Source organism: Orcinus orca, chromosome X (assembly GCF_937001465.1).
Source record: "Orcinus orca chromosome X, mOrcOrc1.1, whole genome shotgun sequence".
In the NCBI taxonomy this organism is placed as follows: Eukaryota; Metazoa; Chordata; class Mammalia; order Artiodactyla; family Delphinidae; genus Orcinus; species Orcinus orca.
In genome coordinates this window covers 51893682-51911301 of record NC_064580.1, presented here as the reverse complement: position 1 = coordinate 51911301, position 17620 = coordinate 51893682, and positions in this window count along the sequence as shown.

Below are 17620 nucleotides of genomic sequence, written 5' to 3'. Positions count from 1 at the left end.
GGGAACAGGGTCACTTTGGCGTCAGCTCTGGGATCCAAGATTTCGTGAGAGTGCTCCTTTGGTGACCAGAATCTATGGCTCACGCGGGACACGTGCAGCGGTTACTTTCGGACTTGCCATCTCAGACACTCTACCTCTGGGGCGTTCGGAAGCTGCGCGAATGTAACAAAGTGGGCTCAAGTCCAGTACCCGAAAAGTGTCTCATGCCTCTCAACAGATGGCAGGCAGCGTGCCTCCTGCTGCTGCAGAAGGACTGCAGACGTCTGTTTCAGGCTATAGGCTAGAAACGTGGTGCCCGCTGATAGAAATGCCGGCAGTGGCCCGCAGTGAAAGTGTCATGCACCTGGTGGTTTCTTGGACATAAGCAAGCCACACGTACCGGTCACGGACATGTGCCCCTGCGCGGGGCAGGGTGCGTGAAGCCACCTCTTTGGGCAAGCCCTACGGGTGGCCTGGCAAATGTGTCCCGTTTATGGGAAACTGTTATATTCCTTTCCGGTTTGATGAAAGGTACGTTACGAGCATTGCCGTTTTCTGGATTTGGAGTTCTGCCATGGAGTGCAACGCAGAGACCCAAGGGTTTGGGGGGTAGGGAACTAGCACTTTGGCAGAGGCATCTCCATGCTGCCCCGAGCTCTGGGCTCCGTATTCAACTTGGAGTAAAGGCAGCCTGGGGTGCAATGCACGGACCGTCTGGCCCTAGACGGGATGTGCACGTGCAACAGACGAGCTGGAGGAGAGAAATGGGATACCCGCAGTTCTTCGGGATAGGCCAGCTCTCATCCAGCTAGTTGCGAAAGCAGGCTCTGAAAGGCCTGGATGCCGTTTCTCAACACGCCACACACGAGTTCAGGCACGCAGTACTACACTCGGAGTTTCTCAAGGGTACGTGGAGGGACAGCTTTTCAGACTGCATAGGAACGGAGTTCCTCACAGGGGAAATGGGATGTGTACCGGACAGGCTGGGTGAACGAAATTTCGTATGCAGTTGTCCTCCAGTGGACCGGGAAAGGGACCCAGGTCTGGCGAGCGCATAGTGTCTCTGGTCCCACACGTTCTGGGGCAGTGTGCTGCCTCAGCTCCCTTACAAGGCTGTGTTGACATTGAGCCACGTAAGTAGAATAAGCTGCGGAAGTCAGTTTGACGCACATCCCAGGGTAGCCTTGCCGAGTTCCAATCCCAAGCCCTGTGGAGACAGATGGGCCTGAAAGCGTTTCACCCACGACGGCTCTTTGAAAACTCCGGGTCATTCCGAGTGCAGGGAGGACTGCGGTGAAGAGGGCTGTGAGCGTCAATCGTATCTTTTGTCCATGCCTCTTGGACGTGGAGTGTGGCAAAGCGTGCCCAGGTGGACGGGAGGACAAAGCCTTCCCGAATCAAGTTGCAGGCTGCTGTTGTTACATGGACTCCCGGGCTTTGTTCACTGCTGTGTGCGACAAAGAAATCCTGGCTTCGTGTTTGTTCCTTGAGTGCGGGAAGTCCTCGTAGAGGGAGGCTTGAGGTGTCCAGTGTTCACCCAAATCGCTTCCGATCACAGGACGGAACATCGCACACACCTGTTGGCACTGTGGCCTCAGGTCCATTGCAAAGTAAGCCTTCGCCGAGGCGTGGGAAACGAGTCGCTCCCCAGCTCACAAATGCCGGTGATGAGGTGGGCCGGATGGAAGCATGGGGGTACCATGCCGCTTTGCCTGCAGGAGAAACATACGACAAGGTTCTAGAACATACTGTTATCTATGGGAGGACTGTGGTGCCCGGGACGCTCGGTGGCTCCAACGAGGGGCGCTAAGGGCTCCTTCTGAAGCCCATACGATGCCAATCGTTTCAATGCACTTTGCTGCTGGCCCACGTGCTGGTTGCCCACCTCTGCAATGTATGGGAATTCAACTCTGTAGCAGGTCTTCCCACCGGGGACGCTAATTTCGTTCCCATCCTCGACCCTGAGCCTAGTGGCAGAGGCAAAAGCTGGGTCACTTCAGAGGCTCTTCCACCAGACGTTCGCAGAGGCGCCTGCCTTGGACTTGAAGCTACACAGAAGCAGGGACCTCAGGCACAGGGCAGACTGAGCAGTGTCCACCCTCATAGCATATAGCATTTCCTCGGGAACAGGGTCACTTTGGCGTCAGCTCTGGGATCCAAGATTTCGTGAGAGTGCTCCTTTGGTGACCAGAATCTATGGCTCACGCGGGACACGTGCAGCGGTTACTTTCGGACTTGCCATCTCAGACACTCTACCTCTGGGGCGTTCGGAAGCTGCGCGAATGTAACAAAGTGGGCTCAAGTCCAGTACCCGAAAAGTGTCTCATGCCTCTCAACAGATGGCAGGCAGCGTGTCTCCTGCTGCTGCAGAAGGACTGCAGACGTCTGTTTCAGGCTATAGGCTAGAAACGTGGTGCCCGCTGATAGAAATGCCGGCAGTGGCCCGCAGTGAAAGTGTCATGCACCTGGTGGTTTCTTGGACATAAGCAAGCCACACGTACCGGTCACGGACATGTGCCCCTGCGCGGGGCAGGGTGCGTGAAGCCACCTCTTTGGGCAAGCCCTACGGGTGGCCTGGCAAATGTGTCCCGTTTATGGGAAACTGTTATATTCCTTTCCGGTTTGATGAAAGGTACGTTACGAGCATTGCCGTTTTCTGGATTTGGAGTTCTGCCATGGAGTGCAACGCAGAGACCCAAGGGTTTGGGGGGTAGGGAACTAGCACTTTGGCAGAGGCATCTCCATGCTGCCCCGAGCTCTGGGCTCCGTATTCAACTTGGAGTAAAGGCAGCCTGGGGTGCAATGCACGGACCGTCTGGCCCTAGACGGGATGTGCACGTGCAACAGACGAGCTGGAGGAGAGAAATGGGATACCCGCAGTTCTTCGGGATAGGCCAGCTCTCATCCAGCTAGTTGCGAAAGCAGGCTCTGAAAGGCCTGGATGCCGTTTCTCAACACGCCACACACGAGTTCAGGCACGCAGTACTACACTCGGAGTTTCTCAAGGGTACGTGGAGGGACAGCTTTTCAGACTGCATAGGAACGGAGTTCCTCACAGGGGAAATGGGATGTGTACCGGACAGGCTGGGTGAACGAAATTTCGTATGCAGTTGTCCTCCAGTGGACCGGGAAAGGGACCCAGGTCTGGCGAGCGCATAGTGTCTCTGGTCCCACACGTTCTGGGGCAGTGTGCTGCCTCAGCTCCCTTACAAGGCTGTGTTGACATTGAGCCACGTAAGTAGAATAAGCTGCGGAAGTCAGTTTGACGCACATCCCAGGGTAGCCTTGCCGAGTTCCAATCCCAAGCCCTGTGGAGACAGATGGGCCTGAAAGCGTTTCACCCACGACGGCTCTTTGAAAACTCCGGGTCATTCCGAGTGCAGGGAGGACTGCGGTGAAGAGGGCTGTGAGCGTCAATCGTATCTTTTGTCCATGCCTCTTGGACGTGGAGTGTGGCAAAGCGTGCCCAGGTGGACGGGAGGACAAAGCCTTCCCGAATCAAGTTGCAGGCTGCTGTTGTTACATGGACTCCCGGGCTTTGTTCACTGCTGTGTGCGACAAAGAAATCCTGGCTTCGTGTTTGTTCCTTGAGTGCGGGAAGTCCTCGTAGAGGGAGGCTTGAGGTGTCCAGTGTTCACCCAAATCGCTTCCGATCACAGGACGGAACATCGCACACACCTGTTGGCACTGTGGCCTCAGGTCCATTGCAAAGTAAGCCTTCGCCGAGGCGTGGGAAACGAGTCGCTCCCCAGCTCACAAATGCCGGTGATGAGGTGGGCCGGATGGAAGCATGGGGGTACCATGCCGCTTTGCCTGCAGGAGAAACATACGACAAGGTTCTAGAACATACTGTTATCTATGGGAGGACTGTGGTGCCCGGGACGCTCGGTGGCTCCAACGAGGGGCGCTAAGGGCTCCTTCTGAAGCCCATACGATGCCAATCGTTTCAATGCACTTTGCTGCTGGCCCACGTGCTGGTTGCCCACCTCTGCAATGTATGGGAATTCAACTCTGTAGCAGGTCTTCCCACCGGGGACGCTAATTTCGTTCCCATCCTCGACCCTGAGCCTAGTGGCAGAGGCAAAAGCTGGGTCACTTCAGAGGCTCTTCCACCAGACGTTCGCAGAGGCGCCTGCCTTGGACTTGAAGCTACACAGAAGCAGGGACCTCAGGCACAGGGCAGACTGAGCGGTGTCCACCCTCATAGCATATAGCATTTCCTCGGGAACAGGGTCACTTTGGCGTCAGCTCTGGGATCCAAGATTTCGTGAGAGTGCTCCTTTGGTGACCAGAATCTATGGCTCACGCGGGACACGTGCAGCGGTTACTTTCGGACTTGCCATCTCAGACACTCTACCTCTGGGGCGTTCGGAAGCTGCGCGAATGTAACAAAGTGGGCTCAAGTCCAGTACCCGAAAAGTGTCTCATGCCTCTCAACAGATGGCAGGCAGCGTGTCTCCTGCTGCTGCAGAAGGACTGCAGACGTCTGTTTCAGGCTATAGGCTAGAAACGTGGTGCCCGCTGATAGAAATGCCGGCAGTGGCCCGCAGTGAAAGTGTCATGCACCTGGTGGTTTCTTGGACATAAGCAAGCCACACGTACCGGTCACGGACATGTGCCCCTGCGCGGGGCAGGGTGCGTGAAGCCACCTCTTTGGGCAAGCCCTACGGGTGGCCTGGCAAATGTGTCCCGTTTATGGGAAACTGTTATATTCCTTTCCGGTTTGATGAAAGGTACGTTACGAGCATTGCCGTTTTCTGGATTTGGAGTTCTGCCATGGAGTGCAACGCAGAGACCCAAGGGTTTGGGGGATAGGGAAATAGCACTTTGGCAGAGGCATCTCCATGCTGCCCCGAGCTCTGGGCTCCGTATTCAACTTGGAGTAAAGGCAGCCTGGGGTGCAATGCACGGACCGTCTGGCCCTAGACGGGATGTGCACGTGCAACAGACGAGCTGGAGGAGAGAAATGGGATACCCGCGGTTCTTCGGGATAGGCCAGCTCTCATCCAGCTAGTTGCGAAAGCAGGCTCTGAAAGGCCTGGATGCCGTTTCTCAACACGCCACACACGAGTTCAGGCACGCAGTACTACACTCGGAGTTTCTCAAGGGTACGTGGAGGGACAGCTTTTCAGACTGCATAGGAACGGAGTTCCTCACAGGGGAAATGGGATGTGTACCGGACAGGCTGGGTGAACGAAATTTCGTATGCAGTTGTCCTCCAGTGGACCGGGAAAGGGACCCAGGTCTGGCGAGCGCATAGTGTCTCTGGTCCCACACGTTCTGGGGCAGTGTGCTGCCTCAGCTCCCTTACAAGGCTGTGTTGACATTGAGCCACGTAAGTAGAATAAGCTGCGGAAGTCAGTTTGACGCACATCCCAGGGTAGCCTTGCCGAGTTCCAATCCCAAGCCCTGTGGAGACAGATGGGCCTGAAAGCGTTTCACCCACGACGGCTCTTTGAAAACTCCGGGTCATTCCGAGTGCAGGGAGGACTGCGGTGAAGAGGGCTGTGAGCGTCAATCGTATCTTTTGTCCATGCCTCTTGGACGTGGAGTGTGGCAAAGCGTGCCCAGGTGGACGGGAGGACAAAGCCTTCCCGAATCAAGTTGCAGGCTGCTGTTGTTACATGGACTCCCGGGCTTTGTTCACTGCTGTGTGCGACAAAGAAATCCTGGCTTCGTGTTTGTTCCTTGAGTGCGGGAAGTCCTCGTAGAGGGAGGCTTGGGGTGTCCAGTGTTCACCCAAATCGCTTCCGATCACAGGACGGAACATCGCACACACCTGTTGGCACTGTGGCCTCAGGTCCATTGCAAAGTAAGCCTTCGCCGAGGCGTGGGAAACGAGTCGCTCCCCAGCTCACAAATGCCGGTGATGAGGTGGGCCGGATGGAAGCATGGGGGTACCATGCCGCTTTGCCTGCAGGAGAAACATACGACAAGGTTCTAGAACATACTGTTATCTATGGGAGGACTGTGGTGCCCGGGACGCTCGGTGGCTCCAACGAGGGGCGCTAAGGGCTCCTTCTGAAGCCCATACGATGCCAATCGTTTCAATGCACTTTGCTGCTGGCCCACGTGCTGGTTGCCCACCTCTGCAATGTATGGGAATTCAACTCTGTAGCAGGTCTTCCCACCGGGGACGCTAATTTCGTTCCCATCCTCGACCCTGAGCCTAGTGGCAGAGGCAAAAGCTGGGTCACTTCAGAGGCTCTTCCACCAGACGTTCGCAGAGGCGCCTGCCTTGGACTTGAAGCTACACAGAAGCAGGGACCTCAGGCACAGGGCAGACTGAGCGGTGTCCACCCTCATAGCATATAGCATTTCCTCGGGAACAGGGTCACTTTGGCGTCAGCTCTGGGATCCAAGATTTCGTGAGAGTGCTCCTTTGGTGACCAGAATCTATGGCTCACGCGGGACACGTGCAGCGGTTACTTTCGGACTTGCCATCTCAGACACTCTACCTCTGGGGCGTTCGGAAGCTGCGCGAATGTAACAAAGTGGGCTCAAGTCCAGTACCCGAAAAGTGTCTCATGCCTCTCAACAGATGGCAGGCAGCGTGTCTCCTGCTGCTGCAGAAGGACTGCAGACGTCTGTTTCAGGCTATAGGCTAGAAACGTGGTGCCCGCTGATAGAAATGCCGGCAGTGGCCCGCAGTGAAAGTGTCATGCACCTGGTGGTTTCTTGGACATAAGCAAGCCACACGTACCGGTCACGGACATGTGCCCCTGCGCGGGGCAGGGTGCGTGAAGCCACCTCTTTGGGCAAGCCCTACGGGTGGCCTGGCAAATGTGTCCCGTTTATGGGAAACTGTTATATTCCTTTCCGGTTTGATGAAAGGTACGTTACGAGCATTGCCGTTTTCTGGATTTGGAGTTCTGCCATGGAGTGCAACGCAGAGACCCAAGGGTTTGGGGGGTAGGGAAGTAGCACTTTGGCAGAGGCATCTCCATGCTGCCCCGAGCTCTGGGCTCCGTATTCAACTTGGAGTAAAGGCAGCCTGGGGTGCAATGCACGGACCGTCTGGCCCTAGACGGGATGTGCACGTGCAACAGACGAGCTGGAGGAGAGAAATGGGATACCCGCAGTTCTTCGGGATAGGCCAGCTCTCATCCAGCTAGTTGCGAAAGCAGGCTCTGAAAGGCCTGGATGCCGTTTCTCAACACGCCACACACGAGTTCAGGCACGCAGTACTACACTCGGAGTTTCTCAAGGGTACGTGGAGGGACAGCTTTTCAGACTGCATAGGAACGGAGTTCCTCACAGGGGAAATGGGATGTGTACCGGACAGGCTGGGTGAACGAAATTTCGTATGCAGTTGTCCTCCAGTGGACCGGGAAAGGGACCCAGGTCTGGCGAGCGCATAGTGTCTCTGGTCCCACACGTTCTGGGGCAGTGTGCTGCCTCAGCTCCCTTACAAGGCTGTGTTGACATTGAGCCACGTAAGTAGAATAAGCTGCGGAAGTCAGTTTGACGCACATCCCAGGGTAGCCTTGCCGAGTTCCAATCCCAAGCCCTGTGGAGACAGATGGGCCTGAAAGCGTTTCACCCACGACGGCTCTTTGAAAACTCCGGGTCATTCCGAGTGCAGGGAGGACTGCGGTGAAGAGGGCTGTGAGCGTCAATCGTATCTTTTGTCCATGCCTCTTGGACGTGGAGTGTGGCAAAGCGTGCCCAGGTGGACGGGAGGACAAAGCCTTCCCGAATCAAGTTGCAGGCTGCTGTTGTTACATGGACTCCCGGGCTTTGTTCACTGCTGTGTGCGACAAAGAAATCCTGGCTTCGTGTTTGTTCCTTGAGTGCGGGAAGTCCTCGTAGAGGGAGGCTTGGGGTGTCCAGTGTTCACCCAAATCGCTTCCGATCACAGGACGGAACATCGCACACACCTGTTGGCACTGTGGCCTCAGGTCCATTGCAAAGTAAGCCTTCGCCGAGGCGTGGGAAACGAGTCGCTCCCCAGCTCACAAATGCCGGTGATGAGGTGGGCCGGATGGAAGCATGGGGGTACCATGCCGCTTTGCCTGCAGGAGAAACATACGACAAGGTTCTAGAACATACTGTTATCTATGGGAGGACTGTGGTGCCCGGGACGCTCGGTGGCTCCAACGAGGGGCGCTAAGGGCTCCTTCTGAAGCCCATACGATGCCAATCGTTTCAATGCACTTTGCTGCTGGCCCACGTGCTGGTTGCCCACCTCTGCAATGTATGGGAATTCAACTCTGTAGCAGGTCTTCCCACCGGGGACGCTAATTTCGTTCCCATCCTCGACCCTGAGCCTAGTGGCAGAGGCAAAAGCTGGGTCACTTCAGAGGCTCTTCCACCAGACGTTCGCAGAGGCGCCTGCCTTGGACTTGAAGCTACACAGAAGCAGGGACCTCAGGCACAGGGCAGACTGAGCGGTGTCCACCCTCATAGCATATAGCATTTCCTCGGGAACAGGGTCACTTTGGCGTCAGCTCTGGGATCCAAGATTTCGTGAGAGTGCTCCTTTGGTGACCAGAATCTATGGCTCACGCGGGACACGTGCAGCGGTTACTTTCGGACTTGCCATCTCAGACACTCTACCTCTGGGGCGTTCGGAAGCTGCGCGAATGTAACAAAGTGGGCTCAAGTCCAGTACCCGAAAAGTGTCTCATGCCTCTCAACAGATGGCAGGCAGCGTGTCTCCTGCTGCTGCAGAAGGACTGCAGACGTCTGTTTCAGGCTATAGGCTAGAAACGTGGTGCCCGCTGATAGAAATGCCGGCAGTGGCCCGCAGTGAAAGTGTCATGCACCTGGTGGTTTCTTGGACATAAGCAAGCCACACGTACCGGTCACGGACATGTGCCCCTGCGCGGGGCAGGGTGCGTGAAGCCACCTCTTTGGGCAAGCCCTACGGGTGGCCTGGCAAATGTGTCCCGTTTATGGGAAACTGTTATATTCCTTTCCGGTTTGATGAAAGGTACGTTACGAGCATTGCCGTTTTCTGGATTTGGAGTTCTGCCATGGAGTGCAACGCAGAGACCCAAGGGTTTGGGGGGTAGGGAACTAGCACTTTGGCAGAGGCATCTCCATGCTGCCCCGAGCTCTGGGCTCCGTATTCAACTTGGAGTAAAGGCAGCCTGGGGTGCAATGCACGGACCGTCTGGCCCTAGACGGGATGTGCACGTGCAACAGACGAGCTGGAGGAGAGAAATGGGATACCCGCGGTTCTTCGGGATAGGCCAGCTCTCATCCAGCTAGTTGCGAAAGCAGGCTCTGAAAGGCCTGGATGCCGTTTCTCAACACGCCACACACGAGTTCAGGCACGCAGTACTACACTCGGAGTTTCTCAAGGGTACGTGGAGGGACAGCTTTTCAGACTGCATAGGAACGGAGTTCCTCACAGGGGAAATGGGATGTGTACCGGACAGGCTGGGTGAACGAAATTTCGTATGCAGTTGTCCTCCAGTGGACCGGGAAAGGGACCCAGGTCTGGCGAGCGCATAGTGTCTCTGGTCCCACACGTTCTGGGGCAGTGTGCTGCCTCAGCTCCCTTACAAGGCTGTGTTGACATTGAGCCACGTAAGTAGAATAAGCTGCGGAAGTCAGTTTGACGCACATCCCAGGGTAGCCTTGCCGAGTTCCAATCCCAAGCCCTGTGGAGACAGATGGGCCTGAAAGCGTTTCACCCACGACGGCTCTTTGAAAACTCCGGGTCATTCCGAGTGCAGGGAGGACTGCGGTGAAGAGGGCTGTGAGCGTCAATCGTATCTTTTGTCCATGCCTCTTGGACGTGGAGTGTGGCAAAGCGTGCCCAGGTGGACGGGAGGACAAAGCCTTCCCGAATCAAGTTGCAGGCTGCTGTTGTTACATGGACTCCCGGGCTTTGTTCACTGCTGTGTGCGACAAAGAAATCCTGGCTTCGTGTTTGTTCCTTGAGTGCGGGAAGTCCTCGTAGAGGGAGGCTTGGGGTGTCCAGTGTTCACCCAAATCGCTTCCGATCACAGGACGGAACATCGCACACACCTGTTGGCACTGTGGCCTCAGGTCCATTGCAAAGTAAGCCTTCGCCGAGGCGTGGGAAACGAGTCGCTCCCCAGCTCACAAATGCCGGTGATGAGGTGGGCCGGATGGAAGCATGGGGGTACCATGCCGCTTTGCCTGCAGGAGAAACATACGACAAGGTTCTAGAACATACTGTTATCTATGGGAGGACTGTGGTGCCCGGGACGCTCGGTGGCTCCAACGAGGGGCGCTAAGGGCTCCTTCTGAAGCCCATACGATGCCAATCGTTTCAATGCACTTTGCTGCTGGCCCACGTGCTGGTTGCCCACCTCTGCAATGTATGGGAATTCAACTCTGTAGCAGGTCTTCCCACCGGGGACGCTAATTTCGTTCCCATCCTCGACCCTGAGCCTAGTGGCAGAGGCAAAAGCTGGGTCACTTCAGAGGCTCTTCCACCAGACGTTCGCAGAGGCGCCTGCCTTGGACTTGAAGCTACACAGAAGCAGGGACCTCAGGCACAGGGCAGACTGAGCGGTGTCCACCCTCATAGCATATAGCATTTCCTCGGGAACAGGGTCACTTTGGCGTCAGCTCTGGGATCCAAGATTTCGTGAGAGTGCTCCTTTGGTGACCAGAATCTATGGCTCACGCGGGACACGTGCAGCGGTTACTTTCGGACTTGCCATCTCAGACACTCTACCTCTGGGGCGTTCGGAAGCTGCGCGAATGTAACAAAGTGGGCTCAAGTCCAGTACCCGAAAAGTGTCTCATGCCTCTCAACAGATGGCAGGCAGCGTGTCTCCTGCTGCTGCAGAAGGACTGCAGACGTCTGTTTCAGGCTATAGGCTAGAAACGTGGTGCCCGCTGATAGAAATGCCGGCAGTGGCCCGCAGTGAAAGTGTCATGCACCTGGTGGTTTCTTGGACATAAGCAAGCCACACGTACCGGTCACGGACATGTGCCCCTGCGCGGGGCAGGGTGCGTGAAGCCACCTCTTTGGGCAAGCCCTACGGGTGGCCTGGCAAATGTGTCCCGTTTATGGGAAACTGTTATATTCCTTTCCGGTTTGATGAAAGGTACGTTACGAGCATTGCCGTTTTCTGGATTTGGAGTTCTGCCATGGAGTGCAACGCAGAGACCCAAGGGTTTGGGGGGTAGGGAACTAGCACTTTGGCAGAGGCATCTCCATGCTGCCCCGAGCTCTGGGCTCCGTATTCAACTTGGAGTAAAGGCAGCCTGGGGTGCAATGCACGGACCGTCTGGCCCTAGACGGGATGTGCACGTGCAACAGACGAGCTGGAGGAGAGAAATGGGATACCCGCAGTTCTTCGGGATAGGCCAGCTCTCATCCAGCTAGTTGCGAAAGCAGGCTCTGAAAGGCCTGGATGCCGTTTCTCAACACGCCACACACGAGTTCAGGCACGCAGTACTACACTCGGAGTTTCTCAAGGGTACGTGGAGGGACAGCTTTTCAGACTGCATAGGAACGGAGTTCCTCACAGGGGAAATGGGATGTGTACCGGACAGGCTGGGTGAACGAAATTTCGTATGCAGTTGTCCTCCAGTGGACCGGGAAAGGGACCCAGGTCTGGCGAGCGCATAGTGTCTCTGGTCCCACACGTTCTGGGGCAGTGTGCTGCCTCAGCTCCCTTACAAGGCTGTGTTGACATTGAGCCACGTAAGTAGAATAAGCTGCGGAAGTCAGTTTGACGCACATCCCAGGGTAGCCTTGCCGAGTTCCAATCCCAAGCCCTGTGGAGACAGATGGGCCTGAAAGCGTTTCACCCACGACGGCTCTTTGAAAACTCCGGGTCATTCCGAGTGCAGGGAGGACTGCGGTGAAGAGGGCTGTGAGCGTCAATCGTATCTTTTGTCCATGCCTCTTGGACGTGGAGTGTGGCAAAGCGTGCCCAGGTGGACGGGAGGACAAAGCCTTCCCGAATCAAGTTGCAGGCTGCTGTTGTTACATGGACTCCCGGGCTTTGTTCACTGCTGTGTGCGACAAAGAAATCCTGGCTTCGTGTTTGTTCCTTGAGTGCGGGAAGTCCTCGTAGAGGGAGGCTTGGGGTGTCCAGTGTTCACCCAAATCGCTTCCGATCACAGGACGGAACATCGCACACACCTGTTGGCACTGTGGCCTCAGGTCCATTGCAAAGTAAGCCTTCGCCGAGGCGTGGGAAACGAGTCGCTCCCCAGCTCACAAATGCCGGTGATGAGGTGGGCCGGATGGAAGCATGGGGGTACCATGCCGCTTTGCCTGCAGGAGAAACATACGACAAGGTTCTAGAACATACTGTTATCTATGGGAGGACTGTGGTGCCCGGGACGCTCGGTGGCTCCAACGAGGGGCGCTAAGGGCTCCTTCTGAAGCCCATACGATGCCAATCGTTTCAATGCACTTTGCTGCTGGCCCACGTGCTGGTTGCCCACCTCTGCAATGTATGGGAATTCAACTCTGTAGCAGGTCTTCCCACCGGGGACGCTAATTTCGTTCCCATCCTCGACCCTGAGCCTAGTGGCAGAGGCAAAAGCTGGGTCACTTCAGAGGCTCTTCCACCAGACGTTCGCAGAGGCGCCTGCCTTGGACTTGAAGCTACACAGAAGCAGGGACCTCAGGCACAGGGCAGACTGAGCGGTGTCCACCCTCATAGCATATAGCATTTCCTCGGGAACAGGGTCACTTTGGCGTCAGCTCTGGGATCCAAGATTTCGTGAGAGTGCTCCTTTGGTGACCAGAATCTATGGCTCACGCGGGACACGTGCAGCGGTTACTTTCGGACTTGCCATCTCAGACACTCTACCTCTGGGGCGTTCGGAAGCTGCGCGAATGTAACAAAGTGGGCTCAAGTCCAGTACCCGAAAAGTGTCTCATGCCTCTCAACAGATGGCAGGCAGCGTGTCTCCTGCTGCTGCAGAAGGACTGCAGACGTCTGTTTCAGGCTATAGGCTAGAAACGTGGTGCCCGCTGATAGAAATGCCGGCAGTGGCCCGCAGTGAAAGTGTCATGCACCTGGTGGTTTCTTGGACATAAGCAAGCCACACGTACCGGTCACGGACATGTGCCCCTGCGCGGGGCAGGGTGCGTGAAGCCACCTCTTTGGGCAAGCCCTACGGGTGGCCTGGCAAATGTGTCCCGTTTATGGGAAACTGTTATATTCCTTTCCGGTTTGATGAAAGGTACGTTACGAGCATTGCCGTTTTCTGGATTTGGAGTTCTGCCATGGAGTGCAACGCAGAGACCCAAGGGTTTGGGGGGTAGGGAACTAGCACTTTGGCAGAGGCATCTCCATGCTGCCCCGAGCTCTGGGCTCCGTATTCAACTTGGAGTAAAGGCAGCCTGGGGTGCAATGCACGGACCGTCTGGCCCTAGACGGGATGTGCACGTGCAACAGACGAGCTGGAGGAGAGAAATGGGATACCCGCAGTTCTTCGGGATAGGCCAGCTCTCATCCAGCTAGTTGCGAAAGCAGGCTCTGAAAGGCCTGGATGCCGTTTCTCAACACGCCACACACGAGTTCAGGCACGCAGTACTACACTCGGAGTTTCTCAAGGGTACGTGGAGGGACAGCTTTTCAGACTGCATAGGAACGGAGTTCCTCACAGGGGAAATGGGATGTGTACCGGACAGGCTGGGTGAACGAAATTTCGTATGCAGTTGTCCTCCAGTGGACCGGGAAAGGGACCCAGGTCTGGCGAGCGCATAGTGTCTCTGGTCCCACACGTTCTGGGGCAGTGTGCTGCCTCAGCTCCCTTACAAGGCTGTGTTGACATTGAGCCACGTAAGTAGAATAAGCTGCGGAAGTCAGTTTGACGCACATCCCAGGGTAGCCTTGCCGAGTTCCAATCCCAAGCCCTGTGGAGACAGATGGGCCTGAAAGCGTTTCACCCACGACGGCTCTTTGAAAACTCCGGGTCATTCCGAGTGCAGGGAGGACTGCGGTGAAGAGGGCTGTGAGCGTCAATCGTATCTTTTGTCCATGCCTCTTGGACGTGGAGTGTGGCAAAGCGTGCCCAGGTGGACGGGAGGACAAAGCTTTCCCGAATCAAGTTGCAGGCTGCTGTTGTTACATGGACTCCCGGGCTTTGTTCACTGCTGTGTGCGACAAAGAAATCCTGGCTTCGTGTTTGTTCCTTGAGTGCGGGAAGTCCTCGTAGAGGGAGGCTTGGGGTGTCCAGTGTTCACCCAAATCGCTTCCGATCACAGGACGGAACATCGCACACACCTGTTGGCACTGTGGCCTCAGGTCCATTGCAAAGTAAGCCTTCGCCGAGGCGTGGGAAACGAGTCGCTCCCCAGCTCACAAATGCCGGTGATGAGGTGGGCCGGATGGAAGCATGGGGGTACCATGCCGCTTTGCCTGCAGGAGAAACATACGACAAGGTTCTAGAACATACTGTTATCTATGGGAGGACTGTGGTGCCCGGGACGCTCGGTGGCTCCAACGAGGGGCGCTAAGGGCTCCTTCTGAAGCCCATACGATGCCAATCGTTTCAATGCACTTTGCTGCTGGCCCACGTGCTGGTTGCCCACCTCTGCAATGTATGGGAATTCAACTCTGTAGCAGGTCTTCCCACCGGGGACGCTAATTTCGTTCCCATCCTCGACCCTGAGCCTAGTGGCAGAGGCAAAAGCTGGGTCACTTCAGAGGCTCTTCCACCAGACGTTCGCAGAGGCGCCTGCCTTGGACTTGAAGCTACACAGAAGCAGGGACCTCAGGCACAGGGCAGACTGAGCGGTGTCCACCCTCATAGCATATAGCATTTCCTCGGGAACAGGGTCACTTTGGCGTCAGCTCTGGGATCCAAGATTTCGTGAGAGTGCTCCTTTGGTGACCAGAATCTATGGCTCACGCGGGACACGTGCAGCGGTTACTTTCGGACTTGCCATCTCAGACACTCTACCTCTGGGGCGTTCGGAAGCTGCGCGAATGTAACAAAGTGGGCTCAAGTCCAGTACCCGAAAAGTGTCTCATGCCTCTCAACAGATGGCAGGCAGCGTGTCTCCTGCTGCTGCAGAAGGACTGCAGACGTCTGTTTCAGGCTATAGGCTAGAAACGTGGTGCCCGCTGATAGAAATGCCGGCAGTGGCCCGCAGTGAAAGTGTCATGCACCTGGTGGTTTCTTGGACATAAGCAAGCCACACGTACCGGTCACGGACATGTGCCCCTGCGCGGGGCAGGGTGCGTGAAGCCACCTCTTTGGGCAAGCCCTACGGGTGGCCTGGCAAATGTGTCCCGTTTATGGGAAACTGTTATATTCCTTTCCGGTTTGATGAAAGGTACGTTACGAGCATTGCCGTTTTCTGGATTTGGAGTTCTGCCATGGAGTGCAACGCAGAGACCCAAGGGTTTGGGGGGTAGGGAACTAGCACTTTGGCAGAGGCATCTCCATGCTGCCCCGAGCTCTGGGCTCCGTATTCAACTTGGAGTAAAGGCAGCCTGGGGTGCAATGCACGGACCGTCTGGCCCTAGACGGGATGTGCACGTGCAACAGACGAGCTGGAGGAGAGAAATGGGATACCCGCAGTTCTTCGGGATAGGCCAGCTCTCATCCAGCTAGTTGCGAAAGCAGGCTCTGAAAGGCCTGGATGCCGTTTCTCAACACGCCACACACGAGTTCAGGCACGCAGTACTACACTCGGAGTTTCTCAAGGGTACGTGGAGGGACAGCTTTTCAGACTGCATAGGAACGGAGTTCCTCACAGGGGAAATGGGATGTGTACCGGACAGGCTGGGTGAACGAAATTTCGTATGCAGTTGTCCTCCAGTGGACCGGGAAAGGGACCCAGGTCTGGCGAGCGCATAGTGTCTCTGGTCCCACACGTTCTGGGGCAGTGTGCTGCCTCAGCTCCCTTACAAGGCTGTGTTGACATTGAGCCACGTAAGTAGAATAAGCTGCGGAAGTCAGTTTGACGCACATCCCAGGGTAGCCTTGCCGAGTTCCAATCCCAAGCCCTGTGGAGACAGATGGGCCTGAAAGCGTTTCACCCACGACGGCTCTTTGAAAACTCCGGGTCATTCCGAGTGCAGGGAGGACTGCGGTGAAGAGGGCTGTGAGCGTCAATCGTATCTTTTGTCCATGCCTCTTGGACGTGGAGTGTGGCAAAGCGTGCCCAGGTGGACGGGAGGACAAAGCCTTCCCAAATCAAGTTGCAGGCTGCTGTTGTTACATGGACTCCCGGGCTTTGTTCACTGCTGTGTGCGACAAAGAAATCCTGGCTTCGTGTTTGTTCCTTGAGTGCGGGAAGTCCTCGTAGAGGGAGGCTTGAGGTGTCCAGTGTTCACCCAAATCGCTTCCGATCACAGGACGGAACATCGCACACACCTGTTGGCACTGTGGCCTCAGGTCCATTGCAAAGTAAGCCTTCGCCGAGGCGTGGGAAACGAGTCGCTCCCCAGCTCACAAATGCCCGTGATGAGGTGGGCCGGATGGAAGCATGGGGGTACCATGCCGCTTTGCCTGCAGGAGAAACATACGACAAGGTTCTAGAACATACTGTTATCTATGGGAGGACTGTGGTGCCCGGGACGCTCGGTGGCTCCAACGAGGGGCGCTAAGGGCTCCTTCTGAAGCCCATACGATGCCAATCGTTTCAATGCACTTTGCTGCTGGCCCACGTGCTGGTTGCCCACCTCTGCAATGTATGGGAATTCAACTCTGTAGCAGGTCTTCCCACCGGGGACGCTAATTTCGTTCCCATCCTCGACCCTGAGCCTAGTGGCAGAGGCAAAAGCTGGGTCACTTCAGAGGCTCTTCCACCAGACGTTCGCAGAGGCGCCTGCCTTGGACTTGAAGCTACACAGAAGCAGGGACCTCAGGCACAGGGCAGACTGAGCGGTGTCCACCCTCATAGCATATAGCATTTCCTCGGGAACAGGGTCACTTTGGCGTCAGCTCTGGGATCCAAGATTTCGTGAGAGTGCTCCTTTGGTGACCAGAATCTATGGCTCACGCGGGACACGTGCAGCGGTTACTTTCGGACTTGCCATCTCAGACACTCTACCTCTGGGGCGTTCGGAAGCTGCGCGAATGTAACAAAGTGGGCTCAAGTCCAGTACCCGAAAAGTGTCTCATGCCTCTCAACAGATGGCAGGCAGCGTGTCTCCTGCTGCTGCAGAAGGACTGCAGACGTCTGTTTCAGGCTATAGGCTAGAAACGTGGTGCCCGCTGATAGAAATGCCGGCAGTGGCCCGCAGTGAAAGTGTCATGCACCTGGTGGTTTCTTGGACATAAGCAAGCCACACGTACCGGTCACGGACATGTGCCCCTGCGCGGGGCAGGGTGCGTGAAGCCACCTCTTTGGGCAAGCCCTACGGGTGGCCTGGCAAATGTGTCCCGTTTATGGGAAACTGTTATATTCCTTTCCGGTTTGATGAAAGGTACGTTACGAGCATTGCCGTTTTCTGGATTTGGAGTTCTGCCATGGAGTGCAACGCAGAGACCCAAGGGTTTGGGGGGTAGGGAACTAGCACTTTGGCAGAGGCATCTCCATGCTGCCCCGAGCTCTGGGCTCCGTATTCAACTTGGAGTAAAGGCAGCCTGGGGTGCAATGCACGGACCGTCTGGCCCTAGACGGGATGTGCACGTGCAACAGACGAGCTGGAGGAGAGAAATGGGATACCCGCAGTTCTTCGGGATAGGCCAGCTCTCATCCAGCTAGTTGCGAAAGCAGGCTCTGAAA